Source organism: Pongo abelii, chromosome 1, assembly GCF_028885655.2.
Source record: "Pongo abelii isolate AG06213 chromosome 1, NHGRI_mPonAbe1-v2.0_pri, whole genome shotgun sequence".
Taxonomy (NCBI): Eukaryota; Metazoa; Chordata; class Mammalia; order Primates; family Hominidae; genus Pongo; species Pongo abelii.
The window spans coordinates 29842676-29869614 of NC_071985.2; the positions used below are offsets into that span (position 1 = coordinate 29842676).

The following is a 26939-nucleotide window of genomic DNA, read 5'->3' on the forward strand; positions in this document are numbered from 1 at the left end:
TTTGGTTCCTTAGCAAGTGGCTGTGACTCAATTGTTCTCCTTTGATCTCCTACCCTTACTACTGTACTTTGTTTTGGAGGGGGTGGAGGGGGAGAGTATTAACAACATTGGCTTCAGTCTGGCTGAGTCTTTTTTAGCCATCTATTTTAACTACACCTGAGAAAGGTAACCTTGGGCTTGTTTGACTTTTCCAGGATATGTAAATATTGAAAAATAAAAATGATGTAATCTAAGTACAGAACCCTGCTTGTGTTCCACACCTGCCCACTCATCAACTGTGCAACTCTAGTCAAGACACTTCTTGAAACCTTGGTTTCTTTTTTCTTTTCTTTTTTTCCTTTCCTTTTCCTTTTCCTTTTTCCTTTTACCTTTCCTTTCCTTCCTTTTCTTTTCTTTTTTCTTTTTGAGACAGGGCCTTGCTCCGTCACCCAGGCTGAGTACAGTGGCATGGTCTTGGCTCATTGCAGTATCTACCTCCCAGGCTCAAGCAATCCTCCCACCTCAGCCTCCCGAGTAGCTACTACAGGCATGCATCACCACACCCAGCTAACTTTTTGTATTTTTTGTAGAGATGGGGTTTTATCATGTTGCCCAGGCTGGTCTCAAACTCCTGGACTTAAGCCACAGGAGGCCACCCATTCTGGCCTCTCAAAGTGCTGGGGGTTACAGGTATGAGCCACCACACTTGGCTGAAACCTTGGTTTCTTAACCTGTAAAATGCCAACTTTACTAACTGTTTTACTTGCCCAACTTCCATGTTTGGTTGGAAGGAACAAATAAGATAAAAGATGTAAAATTGTATATAACTATAAAGCACAAAATAAAGGTAAATAATTATAATTAGAAATATTTTCAGTTATTAACACATTACCTTGTCTTGCAGTTTTTAAAATGATAGCTTTTGGAGAATTTTTAGAATTATTATTTCTAACTGGTTTAGAACACTTATATCTGTTGTGCCCAGGCTTTTATTATATCTTTTCTTACACTTCTGGCCCCTCTCAGACTGCCAGCCTCTCAGAAGATATCTTTATCTTTATTTCCCCAAATTTCTCCTATCAGATCCTTCTGTTCTGTTGGCAGGCTAAGAAAATTTGTTTCTGGGTTTAGACACTGATGTTACCTTTCTGCAGTTCAGCTTCATTAGTTATTGTGGAGTCAACAAGTGGATTTTCTTCAATGGATTTCCAGGTACATCATGCGTTCTGGGCTGATTGTGGGGTTCATGCTGACTGTGAGCCCAGTTTTCTACCACCTCATGGGGCCATGGCCTGGACCTGTGAATGTGGAGGCAGTGCTGGCCCAAGGAGGCCATTTTGATGACCGTGAGTGAACAAAATCTAGACAAACTCTTGATCAGATCCTCTCCTTTTTTGTCAGGCTTGAATTGGCTTGATTAGTAAGAACATACTGTAAAAACATGATGGAATTAAGGTAAAGGGAACTGCCCATTTTCCTACTTCTCCCTGGTTGTGTCACTGTGTGTACAGCCTGTAAGGTTGATCAGGCAGGGGTGACTCAGGCATCTGGGCTCTGCCCTCGTGGAGACAACATGGCTTGTCAGTCCTGCTCAGCATCATCAGGAAGAGGGCTGACCTCCGAGAACTTTGCTGTGAAACCTCCTATCAGTGTCACTTGGTAAGAATTCACAGAACAGTAATTCTCAGAAGAAGACCTGTCAATAACTGTCCATCAAAGTGAGACTCATGCGTGGCAGCCAAGCTTCAGAGACAAAGGTGGATCAGGAAGTCATTGTTACCATAAGGAAGGAAAAAAGGAAAGGCAAATTAACATTTTCTGAATGTGTGATGTGTGCCAAACACTCACGTAGGTCCTCCCAGCCTGTTATTTGTTTGGGTTATATTCAGCATCTCAGCACTCAATTATACCTTGTCTTGTTTGGTTCTTTGATTTATCTCATGGGGTGAGGAAGACAGGGACAGGTTTTTGTTTTTTTTTTTTTTAAGCTGCAACTCTTTTGTTTTCCTTGTAGGACTCTGTAGGAACAAGGCACATGAACCTGCAGTAGGAACTTAGCAAACCCCGAGGACAAGGTGAAGGAAACATGACTATTGCTTAGGCAAAGTTCGGGACTTGGAACATATAGAGCATGTTTATGTTACTCTCCAGGCAGGAGGACCTCAAAGAGTTGTTGCTTCCTTTTATGAAGCTGTCAATGGTAGTAGAAATCTCTGGAGCATTCAGGAAAGGCTTCTACAGGGAAGACTTTTAAAATCTTGGCTTCTTTAACTATCTTTGCCATGTTTGGGATAGAAATGAGAACTCTTTTTCATTGTGTTCTTTTGAAGCTCCTATTCTGGAGAATGAGAGACTAGGAGTTTTATTTCCTATCCCTCCATGGTGTGGTGACCCATGTCTGGTCAATTTTTAGTTTCCAAAATCTTTCCATTTTGACACAGTTAGAGGGCACCAATGCGGCTATTTTTAGATTTTCTAGAGGTGGGGAGTCTCAGTGACATGCATCTATACCTGTGTGCTATTTGTGTTACATGTATGTTTAATTTATTTCTCTGGAAAACTCTACACAGGCCCAACTAGGTACCATAAATCTATTCCAAAATGTCATAGTTTGGGTTAAGTTCAGGGCTATTAGACTCTAAGGACTGTGCTAGATCAATTAGACTTTCTATTCATTCCTTCTGTACCAACCCAACCAGAAGTGCATTGTGATTTTAAAATGTACTCTGTTTTTCAATATTCTCCTGGTTTCCTGGCTACATCATTGGTGCTCTGGGGAGCAATAGTGAGCAGTAATGACTAGCATTAACCTTCTGGGCAGTAACTAACTGGGAAGAACCTGGGGAATTCTGTGAAGGCTCATTTCAAGCAGGATGAGACCCAAAGATACCTGGAAAAGAACTTTTAGAAACATTTCAGAATTGAATTGCAAAGCTCAATATTAACCAAGCCAAAATCCATTTTAACTTGGAAACTGTCAAAGCACGCAATAGCCAAAAGGTGGCACTCCTTATCCACTGTTCATTTTGTTCCAAAGTAAGGTCATCTCCGTGTGTTTTTCTGTTCCTTCTATTAGTTGTTTCATAATAAAATATTATACCCTCATCCTCTCCTGGTAAAACATAGCAATAAAACAGACCTCATTATCTGGATCGATATGTGTTTTGATATACACCAGTTCTTATCCCTCCGGATGGACAATGTATAAGATAAATTGTATTTTCAGTAGAGTTTGGCTTATAGTTCTGTGTGCATCTATAGACTATGCCATATAACCAAACACCTTTACTGTAAAATCATCTCTGACCAGATCCAAGGTTTAATTTGTCTCTAGAGTTTGCCTCTCTCAATTTCATAAACTGTGAAAACACAGCTGGAGCAATTTACAGACTGTGGAAAAACTCTTGAGTATTTTTGCTGAGGTACTAATTCAAGGATCATGCTTTGTTATTTCCTGTTTCATTGTTGTTTGTAAAACTAGTTAATGGGCAATGGGCTGTTTCAAATTTGCCTAGTCCCTCAATACTGTTGCATGCACCTCCTGTCGGGGCATAGCATGAATTGGGTGCAAGCGTGACAGCAAAATGGCATTGATTTGAGCAGACACACATCACTGAGAATGAAATCATAGCAACATTTGGAAAGAGCTAGGCTTGTACTCTTTGAGCTACGTGAATGTGGTCCCTGAGGCTTTTAAAAAATCAAATCCTACTCTGTTATAATTTCCCACCAACCCAGAATATTTTTGAGATATACTTTCAGGATCAGCACTATCAAGTAAGGGAAAGTCTTTACTGTCTCCTGGCTATTGGTCCTTAGAAACAAAGACATAAAACATGATGGAGAGAAAATGCCAGCACTAAGTAAAGATATAAAGCAGGAAGATTAGCTTCACTGATGTCCCACTAATCTACAATTTGGAAATCTAGAAACCTCAGTCATTTAGAAAACAAACATAAAATCATACATAAGTTAAAAGTTTCTGAGCAGCATAGAAAATTGTTATAAAGGGCAAGCACCTTTCTCTACAGGAATAAAGCTTCTAGGAGTTTTGTGACTTTAATGCCTGATATAATACAAGATAAGTGCTCAATAAATATTTGTGGAATGAATGGATGATGAGTGGAGAGAAGCAGAACCTGAGAGAAACAAGCTTACTGAGGCTGATGTTAGGAAGGGACCATCTAGTATAGGGAAAAATTGCTTTACACTCCTCAATGCTGTTTCTGAAGGCATCATCACTACAGCACAATTAAATGATTGAGGCTTTCCCTGTAAACTTGATATACTGCTAAAACATGAAATTATATTTAGAGTGCCCTGGTCCTTGAAATGTATGTAATAAAATGATTAAGATTAAAAACAACTCATGCTGTTAAAAGAACGTGTTTGACTTGCTTACTTTGAACATCCACTACTTGCCAAGAACTGAACTTGATTCTAGCATAGAATGGTAAACAAGTTATCTGAAGTGTTGCCTTAGATTGCATATTTTATATCTTTATGATACTAAATAAGACATTAGTACATTTTATTATATACATATGAAGAACAAAGGCACTTGAACACAACAGATCTAAAATACTTACAGCTCTAGTTCAAGTCCTTGGTAAAGTAGTGATCAGTGGAAAACATTCAGTACTACAGCAAGATTGATTTATCAAGTGGATTTTCTTATATTGACAAACTGTAATGCAACTTTCTTAGTGGATGATAGATTAGTTGAAGAAATCAGGTAAAGTGCTGAGAAGCTACAGCTTTCATCTCTTACCAGAACAGAATTGCGTTATAAAAATTATCTTATTTGTCAGTTAGCTCACCCAATATTCTGGCTTCTAGTACTCTCTAGGTTGGGATGGAAAAGATCATGTTTGATGTGTGAAGGGTCACTGTTTGGAGTAGAGAAGTGAGATGAATTTAGTCCCCCTTACCCAAAATGTTTTTTCACCATGCTTTGGGAAATGTCTCTAGGAAGGTTCGGCTGGTGTAGGTTTGAACTCAAGTTTAGTAATTTGGTTTACCTCTCTAAACACTTTAAAGCGTTTGTTTACCTCTTGCATAGAAATGAGACCTCGATCATTGTTCCTATTTAATTCTTCAACATGCTCAACCATCAATTCCCAGTCACCTTAGTGAGATTCTTACCACTCTTGTAGTGTTCTTTATTATTTCCTTTGTATTTCAAGGATAAAGTCACTTAAAGAGTTTGCATATTCAACTTCAGCCCACACAAAATCACAGAGCAGGACTGGGACACTGGGACTTCCACTGCTGGTGCACAACTCTTCCACCACTCTGCAGAGCCTGTACATTTGCTAACTCTAATTTCACATTGCTCTAAACTAGAAAATGCTCTATAATGCATTGGACTGGCATTTTAAATGTAGATTGTTTTCATCTTTATAGGCTGATAAGTTTTCAGAACACTCTTTAAGTGGAAAAGTCTGGGTCTCTCCAACATCAGCTCATTCTAGTATTACAGAAACTGAAGAAGCAGTTGCTTATCTAAGTTTTTCACTTTCCAATAAGTTTTCGTAGTGATTGTAAGATCTAGCCTAATCTCAGGACAACTCTGATAGGCAAAGGATTAGTGTTATTCCTGCATGGCAGCTCTGGTTCACTCCTCATTTCCAGCCGTTCCGACTCAGTGAGATTCAAGAAAGAAATGCCCCTATTCATGCCACCAAACTAAACTCATGAGTATTACTTATTTTCTCCTACAAAGATTTTTTTTCCCTTTCCATTGACAACCGTAGATTCAGGCAAACACAAAGGTCACTCTGACTTCTATTTTGAACTTATATACTGCCCCAAAAGATTAATGAAGTGCCAAAGCCAAGCCAAGTGAATCCTAAGCCAAACATAGTTAACAAAGCAAGTCTGCCTCCAAGAAAATTTACGTATCGATTTGAAAAACTAAAGAGAAAATTATTTCTGGATAACCTATTATATTAGTGAGATTTTATTGGTGGGCACAATTAAGAGTCAACTATATGTATTTTTGTGAGCCACTCATCTGTCCACACTGTCCAGATTGTTTTTAAAACTATGGAAATTTCCATCCAGGGTGCACTTTCCCTGTTTGCTTCCATCAACATTTCTCTGCTCAAATAGTTCCTTTTGTGGTTCAATTTTTCCATCTTTTTAATATAGTGGGTTGATCCCAGCTGTAATTGTGCATGGTTATATACTGACAACCCACATAAACAAACATCAACAAACACAGTCGTTTGATAGGGTGATGTCATCACAATGAGAGTTTCAAAAGCAAATACAAGTGGGCAACTTGGACACCTGTGTCAGCTCTTCTTAGTCCTCCCTCCCCTTGCCCTTGATGATGAAAGAATTATCTTTACTGAAGTTGGAATGCTGTGTTGACACCAGCTCCCCTAGCACCAACCCTGGAAGATCAATTTCACGTCAAATTGTTTAGATTGATACTGAGACCACCTGGGCATCAGCTGTCAGGAAACTCAGGGCTTTGCTTAAACAGCAGGCAGCTATCAAAATAGGAGAGTGAAAGAGAGAGAGAGAGAGAGAGAGAGAGAAGAGAGAGGCTATCAGACCTAATGCTGGCACACATTAGAGAGCTACAGAACTCTCTCAGGTCTGGTAATGTTGCTGCTGCCATTTGTCAGGTGTACAATCGACCTGAGAATAGGGATAATGGGATCTTTGTAGGATCCTGAATCAACATTCTAAACAATTCAACCACTGTTCGCAGGTTAGAGCCATACCTCCCTGACCCTTCTCCCCTCTCTTCTCAAAGAAACCACGACTCCTCCCGCCTCCCAGGAGCATTACATCAATGGGTACATTCACTTTTCCTCAATATGACAGCTGTTTAAGTGACACCATGAGATTCTCTCCTTAAGAGCTCATGTATAGAAACAGCTGTTAGAATGATTTCTCATGTTCTTCAACCTTGTTTCCAGCATCGGAAGATTTAGAGTTTGGATTTTGTGCATGTTTGGAGAGACTTTTCTCTTTTGTTTTAAAATTTTTTGATGTTATTGAGAAAAAATGAATGCGATTTATGGTTTAAAAAATAAGGGGAGGATAATTTGCTTTTGAGATTTATAAAATAATCTTTTTAACCATTTTCATTTCAGTATTGAAAATGGCACATGTCACATGTGGCTTCATAATAACAGACACAGAGGGAAATTTGGGCTCAGCTTTGATGAGTGACTGGGCTGGTTTGTGACTGGAGATATCCCAGCACCCTCAGTCTTGCTGCAGCTCTCCACTCCAGCCCGTACTCTCCCTGGCTCCATCTCCGTTTCCCTTTGCTTCTCACAAGTCCCTTGTCTCTTTTTAAAAACCACCAAGCCAGATCCACAATTCCCCTGAAAGAATTTATTTTCATCTCTGTTAGCACCGGGAAGAAAATGGAAGTAACTCAAACAGCAGTGTCAAATAAATAAGTAAAAATCTACCTTCTTGCTCACTAAAGCCAGTAGACTCTCATGCTGGAAGTCCAGGGATGTGATTATGGATTTCCAAAGGTAAAAAATCAGAACTAACATTGGACTGATAAATGAACCGTAGGAACCAAAATCATGTTTTTTTAGTTGTTCTGTGTATAGCTCAGAACGAATTTCCCAGAGACTTAATAGGAAAATGTCTTTATTATAGTTTTTCAGACATCAAGAAGAACAGAAAAATGTCTTTCTTGACGGGGCTTAATTTCCAGAACACACTTACTTTTTGCTTCCCTTTAGGTTGCAATTCTGTCTCTTGCAAAGGGGGCTAATTTGCTCAGTAGGAGAAACTGTGATATAGATGTTTAACCATGCTATCTCCCAGTTCCTTCTATGATGCATGAAACAGTTATAAGGAGGAAAGGTAATCGAAGTTTTTCCTTGTACATTTAGTCATCATTGATGAACAAATACTATCTTCAGAATGTACTTCATTGACTTGAATTCACACCAAGGCACAAATTACATCTGTCTAAGAGAAGAAAGAAAAGTTGGAAGTACTGGATCTCATAAAATGTGCTGTGTATATGTATAGCTTTTTCCTGAGCCCAGCACTGTATCAGTTTGGGGACATATACAGTAATATGATGTTCTTGTGGTCTTAATTATTGCATCAGGAAAGGATTCTTTGAGCTCAGATCGGGGAGGCTCCAAAACAATCCATCTTCACTGGAGAATTTACAGCAGTGCCTAGTAGCAAATTTAAATTCATTCATATAGGATTTGGTCCATACAGCCAAGTAGATCCTTCTAATGGAGCCACATTATTAAATGTGCAAATTAACAACCTGATGCTGAGCCTAGAAATAAAATAAGTAAGAAAATTGATTCTGTAGTATATCCACATACTCAGTTCATCAGCACAATTGTTGAATGCTGACCATATTTATTTAACGATGCGGGAAAAATTGCCTTGGGAACTAGAGATCTAATTTTTCTTTTGTCTTGTAGTAAGCCCCCAGTTCTTTAGTATGAAATGTATGGGATTCATTTTTTTTTTCAGGTGTTAGTTGCCTTGTGAGAAGGAGGACCCAAAATACTGTAGTTCCCTGGGTACTTGCTCACCATTCTCCGATGCACATAAGAGAAGGGAGTCAGGGAGAGGGAGATGGAAAGGGAAAAGGAGAGAGATTAGTTCATTATTTAGATCCTTGGGAATCCCTTGGTGGTTTATTTGTTGTGCAGAGCCAGGAAACCAATACATTCTAAACTTTCTCCTTGTTGGCAGATTTTTCAAAGCTGATGTTTCTCTGCTAACTGTGCACATCCTCTTATCATGTGTTTGGTTTTTCAATATCTAGCCATTTCACAAAGAAAAGGACATTTATTTTCAATTAATAAACCACCCTGCAGTTACCCTTTGTTCATAGCCATGGAAATGCTTCTGTGTGTGCAGACGACAGCTTACACATTAAACAACTCTTTCTTTCAGCTTCCCAAGTTGTCCCAGTTCCTGGCTATGTTTTCCACGTCGCCTTCTTACTGGCACATTATGCCTGCTTACTGGCAGATCTGCAGAGAAACACCCACATGGCCGTGGGCACATCATATTTCATGTTCATTTACAAACTGAGAATTAATGTCTTTTATTCCCCCAATGCCTTGAGAAGATTTTCATCATTGGTATCTGTGAATTAGGTGACTTACTTTCAGTAGACCTAATGTCTTCCGCTAGAAAGTGTAATTACGCTTTGAAAAAAGCCATTCACTGATTTTAGTGAAATGAGTTGTTATTTTGAAAACAGTTAGTGCTCTGGCTAATTCTCTTGTTATGGCAATCTGTGTTTGGAACTCCAGGACTGTGTAGATGCAGAATGAATTGTAAGATCCTGAGAGCAGCATTGGCTCGTTCTCATGTCTGTATTTTCATATTGAAAACAGATTTGAGAACATAATAGCCTATGATGTTGATGCACTGATATAGGTGTAAATAGAGAGATGACCTAGAGAAGCATATTTAAGCTAGGCTGCAGTGATCTGGAGAAAATGTATGTCGGCCGGGCGCAGTGGCTCACGCCTGTAATCCTAGCACTTTGGGAGACTGAGGCAGGTGGATCATGAGGTCAGGAGTTCGAGACCAGCCTGGCCAAGATGATGAAACCCTGTCTCTACTAAAAAATACAAAAATTAGCCAGGCCCGGTAGTGGGCGCCTGTAATCCCGGCTATTCGGGAGGCTGAGGCAAGAGAATCGCTTGAACCCAGGAGGCGGAGTTTGCAGTGAGCCGAGATCATGCTACTGCACTCTAGCCTGGGTGACAGAGCAAGACTCACCCTCAAAAAAAAAAAAAAAAAAGAAAATGTATGTCATTCTCACTGTTCCTTCTGCTGTTTCCTTTAAGGTTTTTCCATTCATTCTAACTCAGCAAGCCAAAATACAACATTCTTTCATTTCTATTATCCTGGGAAAAATGGTTAAAGGACTAAACTAAGATTAGAACACATAAAAATCAACCTTGATGCTTACAAAGAGAAAGCAAGACTCTAATTCTGAAAAGCTCTGCCAGTGTGAATATAGTGGACGCCACTTGTTTGAGTTAAATATTAAATTTTCCTCCAGGCTGTTCACAGTTCCTTTCTCCAAAATACTTTGTGGGAGGTAGAGATTTTCCCAGCACAACTGTTCCAACAACATTCTCAACAGGAACAATTCATGATCATTATACAAAGTTCACCAAATACAGAAATGTACAAATATGAAAATGAAAACTGCCATATCCCAACCATTCATGAATCACTGAAACATTGTATTGTATGTCATTCCAGTTTTATTCTATAGATAAATGTGACTACCAATCCATCCATCCTTTACTATTTATTCTAACTAGCATACTATGCACAGGTTTTTTGGCTTAATTTATTTCCCTAAGCAATATATACATTTGCCTCATCATTTTGATGACTCTGTAGTATTCCAGTATATTCATACATCATCATTAACTTAATTATAATTACTACTTATAATTAACTAATTCCCTATAATTAACCAATCCCCAATCAACTGATCTGGATGGTTTCCAATATTAATATATTTTTAATACTTGTTTAAAATATTGAGGATAAGGCTGGACAACACAAGCAGGAATAGAAAAAATTATTTTGTCTGAATCAGAGCCTCAGATTCATTTATAATTTGATGGGATGTTGTATTAGTCTGTTCTCATGCTGCTAATAAGGACATACCCAAGGCTGGGTAATTTATAAAGGAAAGAGGGTTAACTGACTCACAGTTCCACGTTGCTGGGGAGGCCTCACAATCATGGTGGAAGGTGAATGAGGAGCAAAGTCACGTCTTACATGTCAGCAGGCAAGAGCACTAGTGCAGGAAAACTCCCATTTATAAAACCATCAGGTCTCAGGAGACTTACTCAGGACCATGAGAACAGTATGGGGGAACCACCCCAATGATTCAATTATTTCCACCTGGCCCTGCCCTTGACACCTGGGGATTATTACAATTCATGGAGAGATTTGGGTGAGGACACAGCCAAACCATATCAGATGTTTATATACTAAAAATTAAATATTATACTAGTTTAAAACTCATGAAGTTCTTCCATAAAAGTTGGTAGACTTATTGTATATAAATTAGGGATTATAGACAAACCATTTATCTATTATCTAGATGTTAAGTACCTTTATTAAAATATAGTTATAAAATTTATAAATGATATAATAAGGAACAAAGGGGCTAAGTAATAGTGTCCCAATTACACAGTGAATATTTAGGAAAAACAAGCTAGAAATCATAGTCTCAGAGCCTACATCTATGTTCAGACACTCAGAAATCTGCTTGAAGGGGTTGAAATCTGTGATTGCCATTAAGATTCATTTTGAGGTCTAGTGATATATTTTTTAAATGTTCTGTATTTGATGTTTTTCAAATTGCAAATGATAGTTCATACTTTTTAAAAAAGTAAATGTACTAATAGAAAATAAAGGTGTAAAGGGCAAAACTACACATCTCAGGGCCACCATATATGGTTGGGAAAGTTCTGCATTGCAAAAGGGCATAACAGCTCATGGGGTTCCTGTCATGGCAGACAGTGAAGATTTTTATGTTTATTACAGTAATTTTTTAGTAGATGACAGTATATTATGACAATGTTCCAACAGAGAGAAATAAAGTGTCTTGAGTAAGGGGTATCTTTAATTGGCAGCATCTCTGCTTACTCTCCAAATCCATGTCCTTTGTCCTTTCGTCGCCTTTTTTTTTTTTTTTTTTGAGACGAAGTCTCGCTCTGTTACCCAGGCGGGAGTGCAGTGGCGCGATCTCGGCTCACTGCAAGCTCCGCCTCCCAGGCTCACTGCAAGCTCCGCCTCCCAGGTTCACGCCATTCTCCTGCCTCAGCCTCCCCAGTAGCTGGGACTACGTCGTCGCCTTCTTATATTGCTGAATCAATAATATCTGACAGAAATCGTCTAAGTCAACTGATGTTTACAATGGAGGTGTCCTATCTCTTCTATAACTTATAATGTGAACTTGAAAGGCCTAATGGGATATAGTAGCTAGTGATAGCTCATATTTCAAGCAACCATGGACATAAAATCATCAGAATTTTAATTTTTGCCACGTAATTCAGTGGAACATTTCTGTAATCGATGCTCATATTAATGTTAGAAAAAAGCATTGCCTCATCTTGAAATACTTTCTAAACTTTCAAAGAAAGGTTAAATTATATTCAAGATTTGTGTAGTGTTGGATTTTTTTTGGCTATGTTCTTTGAAAATGGTTGATCTATTGCTTATATGTGCAATGAGTCTTGGTTGGTTGGTTGGTTGGTTTGTTTTTGATACATGGTCTTGCTCCGTCGCCCAGGCTGGAGTGCAGTGGCATGATCTCGGCTCACTGCAATCCCTGCCTCTCAGGCTCAAGCGATCTCCCACCTCAGCCTCTGAAGTAGCTGGGACTACAAGCATGCACACCTCCACACCCGGCTAATTTTTGTATTTTTTTGTAGAGATGGGGTTTCGTCATATTGCCCAGGCTGGTCGCAAACTCCTGGGCTCAAGCAATTGGCCCACCTTGGCCTCCCAAAGAGCTGAAATGAGAGGTGTGAGCCATTGTGCCCAGCCTGTGCAATGAGTCTTTATTGGAATAAATTAAATTACACATTTATTTGGGGCTTCAAAACATCTTCCCATAACCTTGGTATTTGATCTTTGCAACTGCAACAATATGAGGCAGGAAGTGTCAGTTTCCCAGTTTCCCTGTAGAGGAAGAAGCATTGGCTTAGTACTGTGGTTTGAATGTCCTCTCCAAAACTCATGTTGAAACTTAATCCCCAATGTGGCAGTATTGAGAGGTGGGCCTTTAAGAGGTGATTGGTTATGAGGGCTTGGCTTTCATGGATTGATTAATCCATTCTTGAATTAATGGGTTAATGGATTAATGAGTTATCATGGGAAGGGAACTAGTCGCTTATAAGAAGAGGAGGAGAGTCCTAAGTGGGCACATGGGAGCACCCTCAGCCCCCTCTCCATGGGATAACCTGTGGGCCACTTCAGAGTCCCCACCAGCAAGAAGGCTGTCTCTCACCAGATGTGCCCCCCCAACCTTGGATGTCTCAGTCTCCAGAACTGTAAGACATAAATCTTGTTTCTTATAAATTATCCAATTTCAGATAGTCTCTTATAAACATTCAAAAACAAATAAAGACATTTTGAGAGGACGAGTATCCTGCCCAAGGCCGTGTGATCACAAAGATGTAGGGCCAGTTGGGTACTCAGTCTTTATAGGGCCCCACAGTGCTTTAGAGGGGAAATAATAAGAACCCACCATTTTCTGACCACCCTAATTAAATGGGGATTTGCTCTGCTTTGGATACTATAAAAGATACCAGTACAGCTCATGGGATCAATGTCCTCTTCTTTGTTAGAGGAGTCCCTTGCTGTGATTCTCTTGGATACATTTTAGGACTTTCTTCCATGTTTCTCAAATGCCATAGGAACACATTTGCTTCCACTTTCTGCCCTATCCCACCGATCTCCTTCCTACCTCTCACACACATTTGAAAGGCTGAATGAGTCTACTAATGATTTTAGTGACTGAAATGCAATCTAATAGAATAATAGACTATTAATTAACATCAATAAATAATGTACTTTTGTTCAAGTTTACAGTTACAGTGTTATATAGCTACCAGCACTTTACAGTTTACAAAACCCCTTTCCTTCATTAACATCTAAAAATAATCTCCTGTTGTTGGATTGGGTAGATCTGACTTTAGTTAAAGAAGCCTCATGATTTTAGCTTTCTGGAGTAGGGAGAGGGACCTATAATTTAGAATAAAACCATTTCAGTAAGGTGTGATGAAATGAAACTTAGGTCACGGTGTTTAGTTAACATCTCAGGAACATCACCACCAATGAAAAGCAAAGCCTTCTTCCTTTTAAATTAAATAATGAACAGTTGGATATTTTTGTTAGGAGCTGGTGGGTTAGCTAACTGCACTTATTTACATTTTAGAATTACAGGCTAAAGACTAATTAACTGGCTAGAGCATATGCAATGGACCGTGGCAGTCTGCAAAGATTAACGAATTAATTAGTTATTTCCATCCGTTACAATTTTATTCTTTTCCTTGGAAATGAGTGGCCTGTTTATTTCAGCCTTTAAAAGTTTCAGAGCAGGGCTGTTCATTCAGCTTTCTGAATGGCTGAATAGAACAATAAGATTGTGTAACAACTGGGACACGTCAGTGCCTTTGTCAGGGGATAATGTAAGCTATAGAAAGCCCTTTTCATCTTTTAGCAAGGGCCCATTATTCCTATGTATCTCTCTTCTCTGCTTTATGAAAAGGTTTGTACAGTAAATAATGACCAACTATGTAGTAGTTCTTTCTTCTTTTGCCAAACTCTTTTTAGCTTTGGCAGCAATTTTGTTTTCCCTGTCATCATCTAATGTCTATTTATTTTACATTGCTACAAAGCCAGTGAAATTCCCTTATAAATCCCAGGTCATGAAGATGAAGCAGCAATTCGATTCCTTTTATTAAACGTCTCCAGTGTCCTCTGCTTTTTCTAATTAGGTTCAAAGTGGTCAGTGGCTTAAAAAGCCTGTGGGCAGGAATCAAATCTGTTTGAACAACGCATTCCTAAAGGCCATGCATATTAGATCCTTGGATTTAATTAGAGGAGAGGTATCAACACTCAGATACTCTCTGGATGCATTTAGGATTGTCACCAAAAGGTCCTGTTTCTACACAGGCTATTTGACCGAATTCCTCTCCTCCCTTTGGCTCTCCCTCTCCCTAACATACAATAGACATTAGGTATTCAGAGCCTGGGGCTATTACTCACCACTGGTTCTCAGAGGCTGCAGTTTTCTTTTGTCAGCACTGCCACAGCATGAAGGTGAGAACAAGAAGCTCTGAAACTGAAGAGAAAAAGATAAAAGGAAAAGTATGCAGGAGAAAAGAGAGGCTCTTTAACTGCTCTGTCAACTCGATTTCTCTCCTTTGCCCCAGGCGTGTTCTGAAGATGGATGGGCGTAGGTACAGGTGGTATATGACAGCAGCTGTGATTTCCATCTGGGTACCATTTAGTAGCAGATAGATTTTTCAGGCCAAAGTCTTTTCCAATTGTTGTGGTTAGAGAGCGAAAGTGAGAGGCCCACTGTGTTTTCTTCCACCTCAGGTGCTATTGTTCCAAACCATTGTTTCTCCCAGGGTTGGCTTGCTATCAAACAAGAGAATTAGAAGGGAATTATTTGATTGTGGGGTGAGTGAATGCGAGAGTTAACTGATGAGAGGTGATGGAGCTCAGACACAAACCATCTCATGGAATACATTAAATATTAGATGTATCCAACACATACTCCTCATGTTGTCTATTTCCCTCCTTCTAAGCTATAAGACTGTCAGGGGACATGGTGCTCTTCTGGGGAGTAATGTACACATTTGTGTCTGCGCAGTGCTAAAACAACTGGTTCAACTGGTTGGTTGAACTGTGAAAAATTCAGTACAGTAACTAAAGCTCATTTTTGGTTGTGCTAAGAAACCAGCTTCTCTTTTACCTCTATGACAGAATTGACAGGTGTCTACATGTGATGCCAGGACAACCACCCCAGCCAATGGATTCTTCCCAACAAAAACATTTTTAAAATATTATGTATCTGAAAATATTTTAAGTATGCTATTTGATTAAATTTTTTTTAAATCTAACTTGCTATTTTTTTAAATTGAACATTTGTGTTTTTTAACCAGCTGTATCAGTGTGATGTGGGCATGATAGAATTAAATTATTGTTTTGGAGTAAATTTGCTTTATAGTTTGTTCTCTATATCTTTTCAACTCACCTGTCAGGGACATCTATAAGAGTCAGGCTGTTTTCTGCTCTTCACGGATGTTTTTGGGGAGTGAAAGCTGGTGATTTTCCATCAACCAAAAATGCTTTTTGTCAAAGAGACAGCACCAATGAGGTGCTCAAGGGCCTAGTTCTTCATGTGATTTGGATTTGAGACCCGAGGTGTTTCACAAGCATTCACAAGAATTAGCAAATCTGATCGAGGGAGAGATTGCGATATCTTTTCTGGCAAACCAAGCTCCTTTTTCTTTGCTAATATGGACATTTTCCAATGTTGACCCAGATTCTTCAGCTTTCCTAATGTATTCAAGGTCAGTGCTTCTATCCCTAAGGAAAAACCATTCGTGGGAGCCATGATCAAGGGTGATTTTATTTTGCCCCCTAGTTGACTGCCCTTTTACCTCCCAAAATCCAGAAAATAAAGTAAGAACATGTTGGTAAATATGATGAAAGAGTACTTGATTCTTGCATTGAGTTTTAGAAGGAAGAATTCCTGGGCAGGGGGAAGCTAAGAGTGAGGCGGTGATGGTGGATGAGGTTAGGGGGTTAGCAGATACATAAACAGAACATCTGGAGCTGTGATCCAGGGTTTTTTAAGAAGTTGTGCTAGAAAAAGGAAAAATAAACAGGTGTAATTAATTTTAATAATATATTTTACTTAACTTAATATAGTATGTCCAAAATAATATCATTTGGACATGTAATTAATATAAAATTATTAATGAGATATTTAATCTTCTTTTGTTGTACTAAATCTTCAAAATCTTGTGCATTTTTTGCATTTATAGCACATTCCTCAGTAGCAATGTGAGGCTATACTGTACTGGACAGTATAGATCTGGTGTGAACAGGTAAAGGAGAGCTAGCTTTCACTGAGCACTTTCTATGTGCAAGGCATTATAGTAGTTATTAATATAGATTATGGTTAGCTTTCATAACGACCCTAGGAGGTGCTAATTATTTTCATTTTACAGAAGAATGGATGTAGCCATAAAATTTATTATCCAAACTGGGGCCCTTTCGGAATGATAAGGCAACTTTTATTAATTATCAAGGGACAACAAGTATAGCTTGTACTGTATCAGGAAAAGTGGAATGAATGGTCACCCTAGATGGGAAAAGAGGCTAGAATAAATTAACTAACTTGCTCAAGATCCTAAAGCTCATAAATGGCAGCATGATTTAAGATTTAAAGCCATATCTGTTTGTGTCAAAAGCTCATGCGACTCCAGTATTTTTTCTAGATTTCTCCCTTGATGATTTGGTTAACCATTCTAACTTGGAAGTATTGGTCTCAAAATCTGTTGACAGCATGGCTTTCCATTAAGCAAAAAACAAACAAAACAAACAAACAAAAAAACAACTTAGAGTCTACCTCTGTTCTTAGAAAGGCCCTTCCAGGGAAATAGAACTTACACAGAGGTTGACTACACACCTGTCATTTTTAGCAGAGCTTAGACCCCTTAGCTGTGTTATTTGGTGGCAGGTGGGAGGGTGGTGGAGATTGCAGGCAATTTTCTCTCAATGCTCTGGTTCACCCCATTGCTTTCCCTGTTGGAAAACGTATCACTGGAATCTGTTTACAGACTTGTAAGAGGGCCAGAAATGAATATAGGAAACAAAAACATCATGCCCTATTCTGGGAAAACTGTTTCTCTGTTCACAACAATTCTGACACCAAATGTGTGTTTTTTTTTCTATACCAAGCAATTCAAATCTCTGGACACCAACCAGGTGTCCTACAACTCAATTCAATACTAACTCTCATTATGTGGAGTTAGCACAGACCTCACAGGTTAAGGGCTCAGCCCCACAAGACTGCCCCCCATCACTTTAGATGCCAGTTGCAAGTCTGGATCACTTGTACTTCTGACCGATCTTGAGGTCTTAATCAGAGATTCTCATAACCCTTTCCTCAGTTTGCTAATTTGCTAGAATGGCACAGAAAACTCAGGAAAACATTTACTTATATTTACCAGCTAATTGTAAAGAGTATTATAAAGGATATGGATGAACCAAATGAAAAGGTACATAGGCTGAGGTCCAGAAGAGTCGTGAGTACAGGAGCTATTGTCCCTGTGATGTTGTGAATAACAGAGACTCCTATCACTCAGGAAATTCCAAGGGTTTTAAGAGCTTTGCACCAGAAACTGGAGACAAAGACCAAATATGTTTCTTATTAGAAATATTATAATTATACACCTACTTTCTCCATCTCCCTTTAGATCCCCAGAATAATAAGACTTTCTTCATCTCCAATGTAAGCAAGTGGGTTCTCTGGTCCTTGGTCAGCATTTCTCCATTTGCCTGACTGTTCTGAGATGATCTCTTCCTCAGAAATACATTCATTGTCTCCTTTAAGTGATGCCAGAGCTAATGATGACTATAGGAAATCAAGATACAACAGAAGGAAGGTCTGGGACTGTTAATGTAAAGCTAGCATTTATTGAGTGATTACTGTGTGCCAGATACTGCTTTAATTGTTTTGTATCTTTAACATGTCTAATCCCAACAACAAGTCTATGGTATGGGAACTATAATTATCCTCATTTTACAGATAAGGAAGCTGTCTCAGAGAGATTGGGTAACTTGTTCAGTGTCACCTTGCCAATGTTACATATTAGTGCCAAAACTGGGTCCCAAACCCAGAGCTGGCTACGTACAAAGCACTCACATTACATTACGTAAAAATATGATTATGTAGAAATCAAACTCACCTCTATTACCAAGGGCATTACTTGGAAATATTGTATTGTATGTTTTCCTTGATATACTATTAAATCTTTCTTATCCTGAGATTCCCTGAAGAATATATGGCTACCAAATTGAATGAGAAGGGTGATTTTTTTGGTTTGTGGTTGGGTTTCCAGTAATGGGACAAGTTCCTTGGTATGTTTATATAAAAATTTGGGGCACTGTTAAGTAGATGGATCGAGAAGAGCCTGAGCAGCTTCTCAGTATAACTGGCAAACTTAATTTAAGATAAAACATTACGGTCCTGTCTCTCTCTATTTCTCAGTTATGCCCATATTTGAACATTTTAGAGGTTGACGAGCAATGCGAGTTTTTCTTATTTACGTTCTGCCCAGTAGGGTAGCCTCATCTAAGTTGTATGACTATACATGTTTACCATGAAATGCCAGAAAGCTGTTTTCAGGTGGAATTAAGAAAATGTGATCCAATATTAGAAAAGGAGAACAATTCCCATGTATTTGTTATCGTGATGCAGGGGGTGCCCAGGTGAAGTTGAATACCTGAGCTCTTCCTCTCTCCTGTTCTGGAATAGTACCTTATTGGACCCTCTAAAGCACAAAGAAAAGATTCGGGTAGAATGATAATAACCAGATTTATTGTTTATGTTAGACATATTTTAGGATAGCCTGTGACTTTAATATGAATGGTTTGGTATTAAGTTTTATATTCCAATTGCCATAAAAAAATTGCTCTTTCCCTAAGGCAGAAAGAGCCAAGATCCTATCTGTTCTTTGTGTTAATTGTTGATAATGAGCATGAGATATAAAATGGCAGACACTGACCAAACTCACAGATTGTCCCCAGATAGAGAAGGGCTGGGTCTTCATTAGACTGTAAAAGTAGAAGTTTAGAGCCATTGACAAGCAGCAGCTGGCAGGGCGTTTCCAACTTATGCTCCTAAATAGCACAAGGTGGGTCTGCAGAATGTTATTGCCAAGTACCCCCTGAAAATAAATGCAATAATCTTCCTCATGTTCAACCTTTGTAGCAACCGTAGGGCTGGGGAAAAAATAAAATAAAAATTGCATTTATAGGCCTGGAAAAAATAGAGGAGGATTATCTCTCTCATAAAACCCAACTTCTAGACCTGAAATTGTATTTCTTCCAGACTAATATTTCAGTTTATCTTTGATCATTATAAATTATTCTTTTTCTGTTTCTTTCTTTTTAAAGTCCTGGTTGAGAAGGTAGTTGGCAGTCCTTTTCATTGCAGCTTAAATGGACTTATTTGTTGAAAAATACTCAAAAGTAAAAATTCTAGAGTGCTTCCCATTACACTCCTCTGAACCCACCAAGATTGCTGCATGGAGCTGTCTGTGTAAAATTATGGGCAGAGTCGGGTAACCATCTCTGGCTCCATACTCAACTTTCCATAGCTCTCAATGCCAAATACGTTTGCTTACTCAGATTTTCACTTGAATCATAATCTTTTTTTTTTCTTTTTTCTCTGTGGGTGATTCCAAGTTATGAGGAGATGGCTGGGCAACATTAGGGGTAGGGGTCTGAGAAAAGGCCACCTGGAGGGGGATAGGGGAGCTGGCGGGAAGGTGGCCAGGTCCTTAAGCCTTTCAGGTCGGAGAGATGATTTTCTCAGTGGAATTACTGGAGGCCTCAGCAATAAAAGCCTCCTTTCACAGTGTGGATACGTGGGTGCGTTATCAATGACAATGAAGAAGAACTTCAACAGTGGAAAGTTACTTTTAGAGTCAGTGGAGGTCCTGATGGACTCTCATAAACACAGCAACTCTTCTAGCAGACTACAGCGGTGATGGATAACATCTCTCTTCCCCGTGTCTCTTGCAGCTTCCATATCTTCCTGAGGCATTGCAGCCTAAATTGGAACTCTGGAGCAGGAAGCTTGGTGATTCATTTTATTATTAGTAGTAACAATTCTAATAAATAAATTACTAACAATAATAAAACAATCACTAACATTTAAAACTTTATGGTTTACAAAGCATTTTCTCATTCATTATCTCATTTGAGATAATGGCTATGTGTCACAATACTCCTACCCCAGAGAGGACTTTCAGTGTACTTGTTTTCGGATCAAAGGAGAGGTTTCCCCCCAGCCCCTGGGAGTGGTGGTGAAGTGAATCTCTAAGGGTACTAGCCTGGCCACCCTGGAGAACACAGAAGGGAAAAGGAGGGAATCAAAGGGAAAAGAGTGGGTTTGATACCATTATGTGAAAGAGCTTTGTTTCTTCCCCATATATTTTTAAATGAACCCTTGGGACTTGGGGAGGTGGTTGGATGATCACATGCTCTTTGAATGCCTTATTGTGTTTGAAACATAAAGCTGCTTCATAAAAAGTTTGTATTGTGAAATGTCAGGTTTTTGGCATGTATCATATTTGTCAAATGAGGTTATATAAGCTGAGCTTTCCAGCATGGCCTCCTCTCGTCTAGCACTGGAGAAAAGGCTCCTAGAGAAAAGCCTAAGCCAGGTAAAGCCAGGTTGTGCTGAGTTTCCAAAGTTGTGAAAAACCACTCAGAAAGGAAATCTTTGGAAAGGGAAACTACTGAATCCTAGAAAACAAACTAGGACGTACAGCAAGTTTGTATGCTTTTGAAGTATCAGGAAGAAGGAGGGTGATTGATCATAAATTGCTAGTGAGTCCAGGTAGGGAAGAGTCAGATCATTTTTGTATCTTGTAGATGGAGCATCAGTTGATTAACTGCATTCTCCATTCTAACCACCCCCTTCCTCTCCCCACAAAGTCGATCCACTGTTTATTGAATAAATAAATCTTCTAGGCAAACTTCAGTGGTGAATTAGCAAATGGAATACATGATAAAGTATCCCAAACTGAAAGTAAGATCAGGTAGTGATCTAGTGAGCAAGCACTTGCTGGCTGGCTTGTGTTGAGTTTAATGAAAATAGGATTAAAGTGAGAAAAGTCACAGACAGACTTTTGCAAGAGACCACAGCCTGTGTTTCCTCACCTGCTATGCAAAAACAAAATCCTAATTTGTTCTTGGTTGCACAGTTCCCAGAGTGACACAGAGTGGAGCTGAGCCCACCAGTGTTGTTCCCTGGGTTAATTCCATCAGTGAAAATAATCTGGGGCCTATGTAAAAGGGTGAGCTGCAACAGATATTGCTCTTTATTGCATTAACTCTGATTGCATTAACAATTTCCTCACATCTGATTCTGTCTTAGGTCTGATTCTCCTAGGTACCAATCAAGCTGCTTGTTTGTTCCCCTGTATTAATCCTCACCCTTTAGGTTTACCTGCTGGTAGGTGCTGCAAGGCCTCCTCTCAGTCCCCATTTCCATAGCACCCCCTCAAGCTGCCCTACAATCTCTGCCGCTGATCCAGCATGTTACTCTCTCACTAAGCTGAGTCCATTAGCTCTTGTGGGAACTGAAAGTCTCCTATTCCAAATCCAAGACGATTTCTGTCACTGTGATATGGTTTGGCTGTGTCCCCACCCAAATCTCACCTTGAATTGTAAGAATCCCACATGTCAAGGGCAGGGCCAGGTGGAGATAATTGAATCATGGGCGTGGTTTCCCTCATACTGTTCTCATTGTAGTGAATAAATCTCATGAGATCTGATAGTTTTATAAATGGGAGTTCCCCTGCACACACTTTCTTGCTTGCAGCTATGTGAGACGTGACTTTGCTCCCCATTCACCTTCCATCATGATTGTGAGGCCTCTCCAGCCATGTGGAACTGTGAGTCCATTAAACCTCTTTCCTTTATAAATTACCCAGTCTTGGTTATGTCTTTATTAGCAGCATGAGAACAGACTAATATACATCGTGTCCCCTTTACACACTATAATGGAGAAGGAAGGGGAAAAGAAGGCAACCATCAATTTCTAGGTGACAGGCAAAGAGAAAGTTATAATAGAAAATGTCTTCTCAGTTGCAGTAATTTTGTGTGTATGCTTATTGCTTGAATAATAATAAATAAGGACTAGTTGATTAGCTGTGTTGATAGGATCATATCATGTTTCTTGGGGCACTTAGTAAAGAAGGAGGTTGGGCCCAATCAAACAGAGATGGAAAAGATACAAAATATTCAGACAAAAAAACATAGGCATGAAGACATAAATACAAAAACCACAACACTGCACACTGAGAAAGGTGGATTCGGGTTAGTGCTGGTGGGTTGGAGGAAGATCAATAAGAATGAAGCAATGCTCCCCAGCAGATGACCAACTTGAGATATATTTTAAAAGGAGTGGTGTGATTTGGCAAATATAAGGCCTCGTGCACAGTCTAAAAATCGATTCCACATTCTCAGTGCCTTTTACAGGGTGTTCGCACTAAAAGTGGTGTGGTGTATTTGTTTCCAGGCAAAATTCAATTTAAAAGCAGGAATAATTGAAAACATCATTTTGAATGATGTGGTTCTAAAAATGGAATAAAAAAATGTTGACAAGCCTTCTGAGCTCTCACCACTCCCGCCTTCTTGACTGCAAGAGGAACTGCTGAAGACTTAGATTTCTTTTGTTATCTGAGACACTTTATAATTCCTTTTAAAAGTGTGCATATGTGCTGAACTAAGCCACGGTTACCTTCAACTCCTAGGCCAGTAAGCCAGTCAATTAACAGATGCTTAAGTCTGCCTTCTAAACACTTACAGTTAAGTTTTAGCAAGTTGAGGATCCACCCATTGAAATATTGTCTTTGACTCACTTAATGACTATCTGTAGGCCTAGCCATTTAAGACATCAGACCCAGAACTACTGTCTTGTTCTAGTCTCAGACAGGACTTTTGTTGCCCAAACTACTCTTTTATTAGTGAGGAAAAATCCCTGGGCAGTGTTTGCCTCAGTGGATCTAGGACATAAATTGTCTGCCTGTATTAAAAATTTCCTCCTCCTACTGCCTGACCAGCTTTGGGATGCTTCTGATGTTCTTACCTAAATTCTTCCTCCTCTATCAGGATAAGACCTGGAGTACTCACAGATGTCACAATTATACAGTTGCTCACGCTCGAAACCTTGGATTCAACATGACCTATTTCTCTCCCGGATTAAATCTGGCCAATTAGATCCTGCTTGTCCCACCTTCTTGGTGCTCTTAAATTCATCCCTCTTTTCATCTGCATGAATGTCTTTAGCTTTTCTTAGGTAGATTACTCCAATTACCCTCAAGTTGAATTCTTTCCTCTTTCTAATCCATTATCCACACTGCTGCCCAAGTTAACTTTCTTCGATGCAGATCTGTTTAAAAGCCATCAAGGGCTCCTTATCACCTTCAGGATAAATATCAAATTCTTCATTAAAGCATACAAGGTCCTTTATGGTCTGCTCTTTCCCTAACTGTCAGTTCTAATTTTTTCATGTACCTTCCTGTTCTCTTTTATAAAGCCAGATGGCACTAACGTGCTTGTCCCATAAAAGGGTCATGGTTTCAAGCCTCTGGGTTTTAAATCTAACTGTTTCCCATGAAATGCCTCTTCCTTAGCCCTTTTCCCATCTTGTCTGCTTAATGACCCTTACTTGTCCTTTAGCAATCAACACAAGTCCACCTTCCTCTGGGAAACCCTTCTGCACATCTCTGTGACAAGCAGGTGCTCTAACTCCCTGCTGCCTGTGCTCACCCAGCAGTCTGCCTACCAACTAGTATAACATTTTCACAGTTTGGTAATTGTTCATCTCTTATCTGTGTCTTCTTAGGGTCATTAACTGGCTTAAAAAGAGAACTTGGATTTTGTTTGCATATTTATCCATAGTACCTAGCACTTGTCACAGGAAATGCATATAGTGTGCATAAGTAAATCATTTGCAGGCGAGGCTCTGCCAATTTCTATGAAATATAAAATTTTCTCCGTGTCCATATCTTTTGTTGGACAAACCCAAGCCTCTTCTGGCATTTGCTTTGGAGATAGGTCACGGGAGCAGAAGCTCTTATAACCCCACCCTGGTTTGAAAAGCTGGAGTCAGTTTGGAGTTCCTTGGTGACCCTTGGATTTCTGGAGACCTCAAATATTTTACTTAACATTACCAATTACTTGATTAATGCTATAAAGTTTCAAAATACTTTCACAAGTAATACCTATTTTCACCCTCACTTGAAATATCTGGGAGCAAGTGAGCAGATATATTCATAATCCACACTTGAGGGATGAGAAAGCTGAAGCTCAAAATAGTTATTTAACCTGCGTGAGGTCACACAGTGGGTAGATGAGAACCTACAGCCACTCAGCTCAGGCTAGGTGTTAGTATCCAACTGCTACTTAACAAATTACCACAAACAGTGGCTTCAAACAACAGATGTTTACTATCTCATCATTTCCTTGGATCCTCTGCTTGAGGTCTCAAAGGGCTGAAATCAAGGTGTCACCTGGTTTGGTTTTTATCTGGACCTCAGGGTTCTCTTCCAAGCTTATTCATGCTGTTGGCAGAATCCAGCTTCTTGTGGTTATAGGAAATGAGGTCCTGTTTTCTTGCATGCAGTTATCCAGGCGTTGTTCTCAGAGAATAAGTCAACGACTCACATCTAAAACATGTGGCCTTATCACAATATGGCAACCTACTCCCTCAAAGCAAGTAGGAGAATCTCTCTCTGGTCTGTTAAAATGGAATCTTGTAGAATATAACCTAATCAGAGGGATGACTATCCCATCATATTCATAGGTCCTGCCCACTCTGAAGGAAGGAGATTGTACAGGACATGTGCACCTGGGGACAGAGACCTTGGGGGCCATCTTAGAATTCCACCGTCCAGGGGCCTGATGTCATCATTGCATTAGGCTGAGACTCCAACAGTCATAGAATGTGCCACTGAAAAGTTGCCATCTGCTCTGTGGTCTTAGTTTGGATAATTTCATGCTGAAAGAGAAATCATTATTGTATGTCCTGTGGGTAGTTTTTGTTTTGGGTAATTATTATCCTTTGGAATTTGTGACCTGAGAAGTGTTGACAGTTGGAGACTATTTTAACTTTTCTCTGCCTAGGAATACTTCAACTAAACATCCCAGATAGTCACTAGAAATTAATGTTCAGGAACAACTGGGCTTTAGAATCTCAACTTTTCAGTTTTCTTTGTGCAGACTTCAGCTGAAGAAATACAGATGGTCACTGCAAGGCTAGCCCTTGGAATAGAGACCTCTGCTAGATGGTCAGTTGAGAGTGTTTTTTCTCAAATTAGATTATGTCACCCAAGGAGTTTGAGGAGTCCAGAGTCCACCAAGGATCTAAGCTTTCCAGTTTTCCGTCTTGTGTTTGGGATGGGAGGCAGCCGGGCATTTGCCTTTGGACAATTTGTGCCTTCTGTGCTTTTGTGGGTAAAAAGTGTCTATTGCTTGCTTTTTTGAGGTAGCTTTTTAAGAATTTCTCTGTGTATGTTGCTGTTTTTGATCGGGTATGGTGATAGAAAAGAGTAGTAACATGGGACTTTGGGAGTGTTCACCTTAATCTTGGCATATAGATTCATAAATATATAGACTAGGGTGATAGCTCCTTTTCTTTCTGGAGTTCAACTCAGACATCTTTGCTTACAAAAAGTCAGAGCAGCTATTGTTTAATTTTTTTCATTAGGAAACTCACCAAATGTTTTGGCCCTAAATTCTCTATTTCTTCAAGCCAGCTGGAAAACACCACAAGTTGCAAGGAAACATTAACCCACTAAATTAGTCACACAAAAAAAATGTATGTATGAATTCTCTCTTGACCCAATTCTTTCTACTTGCTTTGTTCATTCCACCAATCAGTTTTATTTACTTTCATAGAAAAATGGAGCCTTTTGATTACTTGCTTTTGTTGCAACTTCCGTCTAAGTTTATGCCCACTAGGTCATGCCGGTAGACACAGATACCAACATGCTACATGCATGAGCATTCAACATCTGCATGATAACTGTGTTCAGTGTTGTAGGCTCTGAAGTATAATGCCGATCACATTGTGCAGCTCTGGAAATTTGGGATCAGGATACTTCTGACTTAGTGCGGCTTATTTACCAAGGAACTATCTATCAAGAAATGCATTATTGAGAAAATTAATAGCGGCTGTAAATAAGATAGCTAGCACTTACTGATTACTCACTGTGCTAGGTGATCTGTAAAGCAGATTTCACACGTTGTTTTATTTAAACGTCACACCCTCTATGAAGCAGGGACTATTGTTTTCCTAATTTTGTATTAAAAGTTGCTATTTACACTACTTAAGAGTAAAAACTTCAAGTATGTTCATACAGTTAAAAAGCCAAATACATTTTTGGTGTGATATTTATAAAACATTCTTATCTTTTCATTACAGAAGGTCTTTGAAGGTTTTATTAGTGACAATGTACACCGTGAGCTACAGGATCACTTCCACAGTTGGTTAGAACAACCTGCAAATGGACCCATTCTTGATCCCTGTGTTGATCAGTTATATTTTTTCTTTTCTAAACCCATATAATGTTTCCCTGTTCTCAACCAACCATCTGAAGAGTTTCCATAGTGCTCTGTGTGGA

General features: G+C 39.3%; 1 long non-coding RNA gene across 10 annotated transcripts in view; it reads left to right on the plus strand.

Annotated features, from left to right (window-relative positions):
- LOC112130070 (uncharacterized) overlaps positions 1-26939 on the plus strand; it is a 348783-nt gene that overhangs the window by 216936 nt on the left and 104908 nt on the right. The window contains exon 4 of one of the 10 annotated variants that reach the window (XR_010140420.1): positions 20326-20383. The exons of the other annotated variants lie outside the window; for them this stretch is intronic. This is a non-coding gene — a long non-coding RNA (uncharacterized LOC112130070). The remainder of the gene's footprint in view (positions 1-20325; positions 20384-26939) is intronic. 10 annotated transcript variants of the gene reach the window in all.